Raw genomic sequence first — 14152 nt, forward strand, 5'->3', positions numbered from 1 at the left:
CTTAAAAGCTCACAATCTCATCAGACAAACAATCTCACCCTCATCAGACCACAACAGACATAAATCAATTCATCTGGCCAAAAAACGAGATTAGAAAACACCCGTTACCCGAACTAGACGCATTCCAATCAAAGGCACGAAAACAAGACAAACCAAAGATCAGCCCACCCGTCATGAAACACACGCGTCGACACCGAGCTATCAGCTGGTGCCGCCGAATCCTTCGCCGGGTGTCTCGATGCCTCAGTGTGCGTGTGTGTATGTATCGTGTCTCTCTAGTTTCGTCTGGCCTTGGCGAAGGTCGACGACGGTGTGGAGATGTGGAAAATAATGTTTTCTCGTTGCCGTTGCCCCACGTTGCGTTCTTCATGTCATTCCGGTCACTGGCCACCGCAGACCCTCCTTAGGCCCCTTTTTTCCGAACTAAACGATCGGGCGTGTGTAGCGTAAACAGGCTTCACAGGTCTGTTTTGTATGCTTCTGCTTCCATCTTCCATTTTCACTCACTCTCCGACCATTATCTTTCACATTATGCTGCTTTTTTATGCTTGTCCTTCTGCTCGCGCGGACCAAAGCGAACAGCAACAGCCACCCACCTTTTCTCCGGGCCACCCATTTATGGCAAGAACGCGCACCACTCACGGTGGGTGAGGAGCGTCGGAGGCCGCCGCGCGGTGCACTTAACGACGGTCGCTCGCCGACGTGCGTAATTAGTTTGTGTCTTCGTTGCTCACGTCGTTTTCGTTTACGCTGGGATGGCTGTTTTGCTCGATTGTTTTTTTCTTCTGCTTTTTCTTTTTCCCCGGGCCGCGCGCGCGCGGATCTTATTTAATGTCCGCGTCATGTCAAGTAAAGAGACGGAACAACGGACCCGCACGATGCGGCCGGCGAGAATAGCCAAATCACGTACGGTAATTGCAAGAATGTGGTTAGGCGTCCTGGGGAGCGATATCTTGCGCAGACATAAAAGCCCGAGCGTTTGTGTTGGGTTGGTTGGTAATGGATCTACTATGGAGGTTTGAAGCATAGATGTGTGGGAACCAGCAAGGAGAAAATGCTTTGAAAGCGTCGCCTAACAGTGGACCTAGACAACGTGTAGTAATACAGTAAATAAATAACATTTAAATTTACGTAAAAATATCAAGCTCATCTACAACGGTGCAGAAAGTGACAAACTCGAATAAAATCGTAATCAACAATCGCCGGTCACTGCACACGGTTGATAACATCGGCAGTTTCATTTTCCGCGACCAGTCGATGGTGCATTATCATAATCAGCGCGCATCCAGCGCACCGTGATGGTGATGGAAAGTGGTGTCTGTGCCCCTGCCGTGCACTACGGCTACATATCGGCGTATATCTTTTCGCAACATCGATCTGTTCCACGGTCATTTCCATAACGGAATTGTTCACAGAGTGGTTCGCCAATTGCCACTCGGTTTCACTTGGCAGGGGTGGGTGGAACATTTGCAACTTACACGCGTTTCAACGCGCTGATGTCCACTCGGCGGATGGTAGCGCCTCGCTGGGCATGTTCACGCTCACGCTCAGTAACGTTATCATTGATTAACTGTACAATCAACACTTGGAAGGATAATTAAAAACCAATTTCATGATTGAATTATTTATGAATAAAATTGATGAAAAGGTGGTTGCATGCTTCAACACTTCTTCATATTGCAATTGGATAAAAAAAAACTGTTCAAAAGTTAGTTTGAGTGAAGATTTGTGTGAGCCTTGAAGAAGCCACTTAGGTAATATAAAATCAGTCAAAACCTGACAATTTTATATTATTGACCCTTAGTATATTTTAAGCCAGAAAGCTGACATTTCAGCCTGTCAGTGCCAAGACCATGTATGATACAGGTCGATGCATAGCTCTTTTGGCACTAATACAAAGATCATGGATTTGACTGTTGCCTCGTTCGTTTCTACACGCACGCACACAAGCTCGAAGTGAATGGGGTGTTATTTTGGCGATTTTTCGTTTTTATTAAATTATTAAAATTATGAATACATTCAAATGTGTTCTCCCCGCGAAAATTCGCACCAAACACAAAGGTTTTACTGAAAATTAACTGTTTTTGATGCGCCAATTTCATCACAATGCCACATGAATTTGAGTGTTTTTGGGTGTGTGGCTCTCATCAATAATTATAACATTTGAAATATCATTGAGAAATATCGTTTTAAGAGAATTTAAGGTAAAAATTCCAAAATTAATGAATCGCATGCAGCATCCTATAGAAAATGTAAACAAACGAACTGAACGGGGCCACTGTCAAACCGATACTTCTTTTACTTACTTTCATTTGTCAATTCCTTAGGCATGCATCGACCTGTATCCTATATGGACTTTGCTTTCAGTAGAATAATATTCATTATCCAGGTTGGATCCATTGGACAGCTTCGTTTAGCTATATTGAATTTCATAATTTTCGAAGGAACAAAGATGCATTTCTAAACAGTTTTTTCTTTGTTTTTTTTTGCATTGAAATGGGGATAAATGTTTTAAAAACATTTAAAAGTATCGAATCAAACCATTTTTAACCTTTCTTCTTTTTTTAATAAAATATTTATGGTTCTGCAAAAACAAACATTTATCTTACATGAGTTGAATCGGCATTTGTTTAATTTTTGTAAAAAAAAAAAACTAGCTTGAATTGTAAATCTACCTATTACTATCAAATTTTACCTTAAAATAGTACTGTCAATGTATCGATGCATCTGCCAATGTATCGATGCATCTGAGCTTTTAATACTACATTTGCTCTCTGAAGTCAAAATTTATTTTCCGATTGGTTTAGAGATTATTATCATTATTATTTTTTATTCAGTAGGGACGGCTTTGCCGTATTGCTTATATTATTATCATTATAGTATCTAAATATTTATAAATAAATACAAATATTTATGTGTGTGTGTGTATTTTTTTAAATAATAATCCTTACACTGAAAATCGTTCATTTTGCTCGAAAAATCCACCACAACTTGCTGTGCTACTCGCTCAGTAAGAAAAGCACATGAATGTTTCGAAATTTTCCTTCAAATATTCAAACTAATTTGAGCGTATAATTTGAAGCTTGGTTGAAAATAAACGGTTTCATTTGTCTCAATTTGCCCCCAAGTGGCTCGGCGATACCGTTGTAATGATGCATTAGAAGCGACAAATGAATGTTATCGCGATGCTTTCTTCCCACGTCCGCCCAGCGCACAAAGCGACCGACGCTTTTTCTAGCTTATCAAAACATTTAGCATCGCAGCTTACCCTGGGCACCCCAGGGCCGATTCTTCTCCAAAGCAAAACCGTGCTTACAGCTACCTCCAAGGGCCGCCACTGGTTCGGTCCGAGTATAGTAGCCACCCGAAAATGTGGCCCAATTAATCAACGGTTTACCGGTGGCCATTTGATAATTTCGCCACTGGTCACCGCCAGAGCGGTGTGAAAGTTGAGGGAGAGCACTCGCGGAGGGACTCCGGTGGAGAAACAATTATCTTAAAATATCCTCGAGCGAGCCTGACACAACACAGTGACAGCAGTGGAAGCCTGTGCTGTCTGTAGCCTTGGTTCCGTTTAGCCAGCTGGGTTCTGTTTGGCGTTCGCCTTAAAACACCGGCAATGAATTCGCGCTGGGTCCATCTGCCCATCCGCCATGGTAGATAGGAGAAACAGAAACGTAGGACACGTCTAAACCCGGGATTTGGATGGGTTGCGGTTGAGCAAAACAAGAAAGATAATTTCGCTCAACCGGCGATACAGTTTATTTTCTCCTTCCCCAGGCCGAAAGTCCAGCAGTCCAATGACTTCTTCAATTCAAACGCTTAAAAGGATATGAGAGACAGGGGACTGCGGGCCGCTTCCTTCTTGCGAATGCGACGGTGTAATCTTTCATCGAGCGAATTTCTCCGAAATGCTGTCTGCATCTCGGTGTTGCATCTCCTGCCATTACCTCCTCCTCCTCCGCTACACCTCCTAGCGGGCACGGATCTGGCGAGGGCATTGACGCATTAATGCGGCACCTCCTCCGAACGCTCCACTCCTCCCACACTGCACGACTTGCTAAGCGGTGCCGATTATTCGCCGCCCCAAACACACCAAACCGCAGCCTGACGCGTTCGAGCCGCGACCGCAGCAGCAACACCGAACGCAACCACTGCGTCATCGATGAACCTTTCTCCTACGCCTGCGGGCGTTCAGCAAAACCGTCCTCTCGTGAGCCCCCATCAGCTCCAAACCCAACATCATCATCATCATCATCATCATCATCATCGACAACACAGCATGATGGTGCAGGCCACTGCCCGCAAGCTCGCCTTATTAAACAAACAGATTATCGTGGTGCCTGGCCGTGCTGGCATCGCGGAGCGGCCAGTGTGCAGTGCAGCGATGAATTAAATTACGGGAAATTAAAATGGAGAAATTACAGCCACGATTGACCTAATCCCGCCCGGGCATGCTTTCTACGATTGATGGCGCAGGACGAAACGAAGCGAGCGAAGAGCTGCTGGTCGTGCTGTGGTAGATTAGTTGACGTTAAGCCGATGTTGCTGGCAAAAGAGAACGACCGGGAACAGGCATAGGCCCGTCACGCACAAGGCCTCCCACAACACCGTCCGATGCGTGCCACGAATGTCAAGCGTATCGTCCAGCCCGCGCACAAAGACCGAAATCCGTTGACTTTGGTGTAAGCTTTCGTACTACTATGGTGGCCGATACTGGGGCCGATAGTTTCCACGGCAATCCCGAATATTGCCCATCTTTGGGTGGAATTGCGGAACAAAAGAACGGCACTCTAGCGGTGAAGGAAGGAGGATAGTTTTTAATTAATTATGACAGCGCACTTCACATGTCAATCCGGGCCACCGGGAGAAACAAAGCACCAAATACAACCACCAAAGCGCCACGACGAAATAAAGGCGCCGCCATCGTTACCGTGTCATGTTAATGGGCGTTGATGTGTATACCCGTTATAGAATAGAATCGAGCCGTGGTTCTCATTAGCGGAACCGCCGAACCGTCTCGTGGTCGTCGTAGAATTAGAGTTTTTCGGCAGGACGGCTGTTAAAGTTGTTAACGCGGCTGCCAAATTAGAGCCCGGCGTGAGTTGTTGATGTGCCATTGCCCCGGTGCGTGATAAACCGGTGAATTTTATTCGCACAGTGCGACCCGTTAGCCGAGGGGGGAAGTTTGCACAAAATTGCCGCTGCAAAAGTTCGATTGAATGTTGATTGACCGTTTGGAGGGTAATAATACTTCGTCAAGTTTAATGGTGCTGGCGGGACTTTGGCTGTGTGTGAACAGTATGGTCGTAAAAACGGATTGGTGGCTGAAATTACATCTTAATTTTTCACATTCCCATCTCCCGTGGCGAAGCTTACTGCGGGAGTTGTGTAATAAATTTGTTGAAGGATGGATAAGGGAAGATGAAGAACCACGATGCAAGATGTCGTAAATAAGGCGAGGTATGATTTAGCGTGCCTACATAAGCGTAATTTTTGATTTCATAATGCGTTTTTTTTTTGTTAAATTTTGGAAGATGGCGATACGTAGAGGTATTAGAATGAAATTTTCGCCGACGTTATGATATCAGAGGTTTATTATTTTTCTGGAATGATTAATATTTAACTGGACAGATACAAATTAATACAACTATTTCAATTGATTATTTACTTGGAACGGGTATATTAGATACATCTCGTCGTACAATATTTTAAGCATTAAAACATTAAATAGTTCATAATCATAATTAAATAGTTCATATCATCATAATTAGACGGATGGGCCTAATATTGTTAATGCCACGCAGTTGAGCAATCGAAAAATTAAACAAACTCTTGTACAAATAAATATGGGGAAAATACTCGTAGTCCACTAGGAATTTGATTTATTCTTACAAATTACATATGTTTGTTTACATTATCTGATAATAAACTTCTGCGAAAAGATTAATATAAAAACATTTCATGAAGTACGGCCTGAAAATGTTTATTTCCACATTTTTTAAATATTCACTTCTCAAAGATGACTTTACAAAGTGAATTTTGAGGTATCTGAATATGGTTAAAATTGTAAATCTCACGACTCACAGAATTTATTATCATAATTCAATGACAAATTGCGTAGTTTATGTGGTTTATGTGTTTATGTGGACAAGGAGTATTGCTCTCAACTTTTTGAAATATAAGAATGAATGATATAAAGCAAACATATGCTTTATTTGCTTCTGAGATGGGTTTTTGCCTAGTTAAATTTATCCACTTCATTTATCCATTTATAATGAAGAAAAACGAGATCGAACACATTACGAATACTCACTTTTTACTGCGTTAAAAGCAAAATTCATGTTCTAATAAAAATTCTACTACTACTACCACTAAACATATGCTTCATTGGTCTTTTATTTTTTCAAAAGTTGTTATGTAATTGATAAGTAGGTAAGTAATGTTAAATTTAAACAAAATTGTTGAATACATGATTGGTTTCCAAGCAACCTAGTCAAAATATGTTCCTTTTTTTTCTATAAATTAGTTAACCTGTATCAATATTTTATTTTATTTTATTAGTATGAAGTTTTACATAACACATAAGATAGTAAGAATTCTAGATATGGTAAATGATTATAGTACAGTCTTTCCCCGAGCTACGCAAATAATGCGATCTGGAGACATTTCCGTAATTTGGATTCTCGCGTAAGTCGAATATAACGCTTCTTAGCCAAAATTTAATTTAAACATTGTTTTTAGTATTTAGTATAATTGTACCCTTTCAAAAGTTCTCATGTTTTTTGTTTATCCCTGTGTTTTTCTTATCGTTCTCACGATTTATTAGGCGTATTTCAGAGTTTTGTGGTTCGTTTGTATTTATATTCAATCAGATAAATCCAATAAATTGTGGCATCGATACAAAAAATTGTGAAAAACGGTTAATAAATCGTAAGACGAGCCCAAAAAATATGTTAACCAACCAATAAATCTTGGAAAACTCTGCAGTTTATTTTTTAATAGAACCCTCCTCAAAAAAAAATATATTTCTAGTACACGAAATATAACAAAAAGCAAATTTATCTCAATTGTTATCAAGCAATATGAATTGTTTTGTATACTCTTCATCAAATATTTGGCATCAATGTGGGTTATATTTACAGTTTGGGTTGTGCTAAATTGGAAATAGTGCATCCATGGTCTAAGATAACGACTTAAAAAGTACCATGATAAGATCCGAACACATGTAACAACAATTGAAACATTGAGCAAAAAGTAACCCCTTAACGTGAAACAAACCCAAACCACCCCCTTCATTCTGACATGATGCAAATCTTCCCATCCGATAAAAAGGCACAACACTTCGTCGCCATTTACTCGCTTCCTGCAGCACACTTTTTTTTTAATGCAAACAAATAAATCAATCGTCTTTATTGTTCCTTCGCTTTGTGCAAGCAAAACCGGCAAACACCACAAACATCATCCTCCATTGCGGCTCCACCATCACTTATGGATCGCGAAAATAAACGCGCACTTCAAATAGCAAATCCAATTCAGCTCACCCAACGACCTGGAGGGCAGGGCACAGCAGCACGGCGACGGTCGGGGAAAAAGTGAAAGACAGCACAATGCAATGCTGCACGTCCCCACGGGTGCGCACGGAATTTCGAGCGGTTCGCACCCGACGCCGGACATTGTTCGCCGTGTTTGGACGGTCGTGGTGGACGGTTTTGGAGCCTTGCATTATGCTCCATATTCAAATCGATCGGGTCGACATCCATTCAAATCGATCAGGGCCAAGCGGGGGGAAGGTGAAGGTGAAGCGGAATAAAAACACTTTCACGCTTACGAGGAAACGTTCCGGGCGCAAGGGGCACCGTGGCACCGGGCAGGGAAAACAGCATCTCAAATGATGATAACGCGCGCGCGCTCGCGCCAAATAATGCATCCGATACGCCGGTGGTCAATGCACTTGCCATCAAATTTCCCTTTTGTTCGGGCGTAGCGTACCAGCGCGAGATAAAACGATCGCCCGGTAGCAGAAGTCGGGCGGGACACCTACCCGGGCCGGTTACGGTCATTTTCCATGTCAAAACTCATGCTTTCGAAACAATAGCATTACCAGTCGGTGTAGTTACGTTTTTTTGTTGTGTGTGCTTCTTTATTTCATTGTTTCTCTCCATGAGGTTGAGATATTTGTGTTTTATTACCTTCATTCTCTGACTGAGTGTGTGTGTGTCTTTCTTTAAGCCAAATTATGCACGAAAGCGATAAATTGAGGAAAAGCATCGCGCGGCAAGAGAAAACCCGCCTAAGCCGCCAGTTGACAGCACTCCGACAGCACTCCGGCGAGGGAAAAGCATGCAAATCTGTACGCGGAAAAATGGTGCCTTTGTTTTCCACCATTGTGAGCGAGTGTGTACCTTGTTGTTTAAGCTCCCTCAATTGTCCGGTCGCAGGACAGGAGAATTAATCTTGAAACGTGGCAACACGGGCGCCGTCCATTGAAACACATTTTCCCATGCAATCCCGCGCGCTTTCGGTGTGGCAAAGATCAACGAGGATGGGAAGGTTTAGCACGTGAACTGTGTGTTTGCGAAAAGCAAAAAAAACCAGTACTTTTGAGCCCAATTTATTGCCCAAACTATCGGCGAGCACTCCATCCATTACGTCAGAGTGCACGAACCCGGTTCGGCTGTGGGAGTCTCGCAACAAACGCTGGTGAAGAATTCATTGGCGTTGCATCTGCAGCAAACCGTACTGAGCAAAACAAAAAACCCCAAGCACAAAACGAAACTCGGTCACATTTACATGAACCGTACGGCGATGTTTCGCTTTCCTCTCGTTTCCCGTCTTTTAACCAACGGGGTGCGCTTCTTCCCGTACGGCACCATTGCCCGGGGTGCCCAGGGTCTGGTTCTCGTGCTGCTTGTTGCTTGTTTGTGGCGCTCGTTTTATTTTGCGCTACATCGTAAAGAACTCCAAACTGTTCGCAAACACGGTGCGCAAGCACACACACACAACACGGTGCGTACGAAAATCCCGAACGCGCTCTGTCGTAGTCTGGCGCTGGCCTGGATCTATGCTACGGGAAGCCCCCGATTCCCTGAACCTCCCGTTAGCAAGCGGAGGGAGGCCTGGGGGGGATGGAACTGTTTCAAAACTCTCTCGCGCGTACTCGCGAGCCACCCAACAAAACCAAACAACGCACACAACAAACGCCATGAGAGCGCAGTATGATTTATGAGAACCATACTGGCGGAACCGGTCCGGGTATTAGTTCTTCTTTTGTTTTGTTTCCGTTTAGTGCACCTCCGAGGGCCCCGGGGAGGGGTGGTTATGTTTTTGCTTTGATTTGCATTTCCTCTCATCCTCGTGCGGATCGTGAGCGTGCACGTCAGCTGATGCCTTCCAGGCCAGTGCGTTCGTTTACCGTCCGCATTAGACCGTGGCCCGGCACGGCGAAAAAAAAACGGCACGAAAAGTAATCGAACAGCGTGCAAAATTAAGCGCGCCCCAAACGTTCGTTGCTTCGGTTGCGTTTTAATCCACTTGATAATTAGAATAAGTAACTGGTACACTGCGTGGCACGGTGCTGGTTTCACGCAAGCCTCCTCCCGGTGGTTTTGGGCCGATCGCTCCGGCCCATTCTGCAGGAGAAAGCCTCCATCCGTCCGCAACATGAAAACATTAAACCACCGCGGGAAGAATGGGTGCATCCCACCAGCCTTTTTTTTGCTTTCTTTCTTTCTTAAAATCAACGATGTTCGCACCTTCTCAAGGAACCGTCTGCACTCCAGGAGGGAGGTTCATCTGGGCGCGCGCACACACACACACACAGCAAGAAGCAGGACAAGCAGGAAGATCTGGAACTGGACCACACCTCGGCTGGCGCGCGCAAATTGCGGCCACACCACGTTCTTTCGACTTTCAGGACACACACAAACACACACACGCACACACCCGGGCACCCGGGTGGACACTTTGCGGAGTTAGGTTGCGACGAAAGCGACACGTTTTTTTGCTTCCTCTCTTGCTCTAGCACTCCAACGCTTGGAAACTTGGGCACGAAAGCACTAACCCGGCGGACAGGGAGAGGGATGAAAACATAGGAATACACGCACACCGACACGGAGCAAACCGGTTCAGGGGCAAAGGGGGAGAGTTTTTGTTATGGGGGAGTGAACGGGGGAGCGAAAAAAAACCGGGACTCAACACACACTCTGCCTGCCTGCCGTGGTGTTCGAGGTACTACGAGTCGACGGCGATCGCGATGATCGAGAACCGAACCGAGCGGGCCGCGGTGTTATGGCAGACTGAAGAAGTGTTCCAAATGCCGACCGGAATGTGCCTTCGCCGTGCCGTGGCTAAACCAGCGCTGCCGTTGCCTGGCGGTTGGTTGGGTGAGGAGAGCGATGGGGGGGGGAGGGGCGTGGTGAGTCGTCGCTGAGCTGCGAAATAAAGCCGGTGGCCGCGTGCGCGCTTTGCGGGTCCCACCTAGATCCCCCTAGAGTGGGCAAGCGATCGTTCAGTTCAACATTTGAGGTTGTATTTTCTTAGTGGAGGTGTAGATGGTTAGATGGGAAGTTGTTTTGATAGAGTTTAAATGTGAATTGAAAGAAGTTTTACAGAAATATTGCTTGGTGTGTTCAGGGAAATAATTATTGCTTTCAATACCTGTTTGAAATATTCATTATATTAGGACCAACATATTTTTATTCGAACTAGCCAATCATCTAATATAATTCAGTATTTTAAACTAGTCAAGCATTCAAGGTGTTTTAATTGATTGCTGTTGATAATTGATAATACAATTGAATTGATGTGATATTTTAATGCTCCTTGTAATGGCAATTTAGATTAAACTTACAATAATAATAATAATAAACGATGTATAGCTATTCCTCGATATATGCCATACTTGATGTACTCAGTTTCGCTATAGGCGATTTTATAGGCTTGACAGTCCTTTGAGCAAATGGTAATAATTTGACACATCAATTGTCAAGCGCAAAATAAATTCGCTTTTGACGAATTTTAAAACCATTTTAATTCAAACCATCATTAATAAACAAACAAAGGTACACAACTGTTATCTTCATTTGGATTCAGATCAAATCAGATCAGCATCAGATCAAACAGAAGGAAATATCTTGAAGCCGCTAGACTCTATTAGTTTCATAACCTCAATTGAAATGTTTTCTACATTCGGTGCTTCCGAGCATCTATGAATTACCACGCAAAGATTTTCTGGAAGTTCATGAACAGCAATCGAAAGTGCAACAGTCTGCCGTTTGAATCTGCATGACGTTGGAATATCAAACGTTTGAAGGAGAAAACGAGATCTGCAATGGGTTTGCAAACTACTTTGCCTATAACAATTCATCTCTAACTATACAAAACATAAATATCGAAGAAGCTCCCCAATAGTGTTGTCAAACTTGGTCTCGTGGTACAGTCGTCAACTCGAACGACTCAATAACATGCCTTTCATGGGTTCAAGCCTAGAATGGACCGTCCCCTCGTAACAAGGATGTGACTATCCATTTGCGTGGTAATGAATTAAGTCTCGAAAGCCTGTATAGGCCGACATGTCCGCGTAAGACGTTACGCCAAATTTGACTATTTGACTTCACTTCAGCATGCATGGTCTACTGTGGCCGATCTACAGCTACAAACCTAGTGCAAGTCTTGCCATATTGCCACTCGCACCCTGGCAAAGGCATTCAGGTGAATGCAATTTACACCGATCTGCATTCGGGCTTTGATCGCATTAATCATCTTACTTTGCCACAAAAGCTATTGAAACTTGGCGTGATTTAGTCAAATGGATCGGCCCTTATCTATGCCATCGTATCTTGATCGTCAAGATAGGAAATAGCATTTTGGCAGCACCGGAATGTTCAATGTTGTTATATGTTGAAAATTTAAAAATGTACTCTACGATCAGAAGTAGTAGTGATTGTAGTGATTAAAACTGCATTTCTCTGCCTGCCTGTGTTCCAATCTTGGTGCTTTGCGAATGTGGTATCTGCCAACGTCAGTAAATGCACTATTATTTCAATATCTCGCAGTAAGAGCTCTTTAAAACACGATTACAAGCATATGGACATCACACTTCCTTGTTCTGATTAACTATTAGATTAGTTTAGCTGTAAGTATTAAAACTCATTTCAAACAGAAAAAAACCAAAGGATTTGTAAATGCATTTTTTTTTTTAACACAAATGGTGAAATTCAATATGGCGAACTGTAATTGTCGAATACAATCTGCATGATGTTGAATATTGTTACACGAATTTCCAGTTTGTTGGCTTCAAACAAACAACGGCCCATTGACAGAATGTTTAAGTTAGTAATGAACTAGTCTTAAATAATATTAAGTATTTAAATTGAGCATTCAAATTTAATTTTAACTTAATTCTCTTATTAAATCGTTTTATTATAGATTTCCTACGATAAAATTTATACAGCTCAGATTAGCATTTCTATTTCTTAATGACAAATCAAAGTATTGTAGTTTCACAACCAGCTTAGCCATATTCATTAGTAAGTAGATCTCATATATATTTTCACTATACATATGTCATATAACAATAAGTAATTCAAAAGATGTGTTATTGCTTTAATAAATGTTAGTGAAACGATAAAAACTTTTACATTATTAATTTTTAAGTAAAGTAAAAATTTGTGAAGCTTAACGAAATTTAAAAATTTTAATATTTGAGCGGCAAAACTCACTCACTTGCAATACTTTTCCTCCCAGCGAAACACAAACTAACGTTAGAGACGTACCGGGGAGATAGAGATAGGTGCTTCCTACTGCCAGGTGAATATCGTACCGTCGATCAGCTGAAAAGTTGTTGTACATCGAGACGGCAACGGCAGAAGGCGACGATCGAGAGTGACAGATAAGGATGGCACGGAGCGCCGTGGAACGCATCGATGGAAAACCGGAGCGGGGGGTAAAACGCCCTGCGGTGAGCTAGAGAGTGAAATAGAGACCCATGGCTGGACAAGCTGGGCATGACTCAGGCATCGCTGGCAGCAATGTCACCGATCGGGAAACAGGCAGCATGAAAATGAATCGTAGAACAATTCGTGTCGAGATATAGAAGTGGTCGCCCTACCAGTGGACAGTGGGGCAATGTACAGCAAAGTGTCAAGTGAATCGGGGTGACTGATCGTACCTCCGGGTTGGGGTGAGGGATAAAAGAGACGAGCAAAAAGGAAACGACATAACTGTACAAGTCGTGCTGCAGGTGTGCTGTAAAGGCAGTACGCGTGCCATCGATCGAGGACTTTTCCTGCCACTCGTGATCGTGAGCACCGGCCCCTTTAACAATCTCGATTACCACCCGTTACCGCCACCGGGACACAGGCATGATGGCGCTTAGATCATGCTCTCCTTCCGCATGGAATCTGTGACACATATAAGCGTCAAAGAAGGAATGCTGTTATGGAGTAGGAAAAGAAAGACCGTTCGTACATCGAGTACACATTTCCGGAGGTGTGGTGGAAATCATTCGCCAAATCTTGTACGCTTGAGCTGACTGGGTGCTGTTTTTACTTCCTTCGTTTCGCAGCAGAACAGCAGCAAAGGGTGGTTTGCCTGGTTGGTTCGCGTCATTTCCGAAGCGTGCCCACTCACCAAACGGCTATTTTCTTCCCACGGGCACTTTTAAAGCACCCGCCCGGCAGCAGTTGGTTGTAGACGGGCGAAGGAATTTGGCAAACATCGGAACAAAAGGAAAACTGCATAGAATATCGGATCGGTGGAGGAAAGCGCACCGGTGTGCGAGAATCGAGAGGCGTGCAGGCGCCTGCGGCAGAAGGTTAGTGGTTTATTAGGTTAAGCATGCGGAACGAAACGAACCAAAACCAAACATGGAACACTGGGAGGGCCCACCTGATGGCTAGAGCGGGCGTGGGAGAGGGAGGCTCTCGAAATTATAAGTGGATAAATTATTTCCGTTTGGGGAGATTAATTTTGATATGCAAATGGTTGGCGTCGGTGCGGAATGCTGGAAACGATCAAACCGATCCACACATACCCACACACACACATGTGCAACGGGAGTTTTGAGAACAGCCCAGGTCTGGGGTCCACATTACGCGCTGCTTTGGAGAGAGGCTTGGCTTGGAGAAGTGCTTTTGAATGGAGAGTTTAG

At 43.6% G+C, this 14152-nt stretch overlaps 1 protein-coding gene across 1 annotated transcript in view; it reads right to left on the reverse strand.

Annotated features, from left to right (window-relative positions):
- The window catches only part of LOC121595559, a 33611-nt gene extending 23320 nt beyond the window's left edge, over nt 1-10291 (reverse strand). The window contains exon 1 of the mRNA XM_041919605.1: nt 9756-10291. The gene's annotated coding sequence lies outside the window, so the exon portion shown is untranslated. The remainder of the gene's footprint in view (nt 1-9755) is intronic.
- Between the last annotated feature and the right edge of the window lie 3861 nt (nt 10292-14152).

The sequence above is a fragment of the Anopheles merus genome, chromosome 3R (genome assembly GCF_017562075.2).
Source record: "Anopheles merus strain MAF chromosome 3R, AmerM5.1, whole genome shotgun sequence".
Lineage (NCBI taxonomy): Eukaryota > Metazoa > Arthropoda > Insecta > Diptera > Culicidae > Anopheles > Anopheles merus.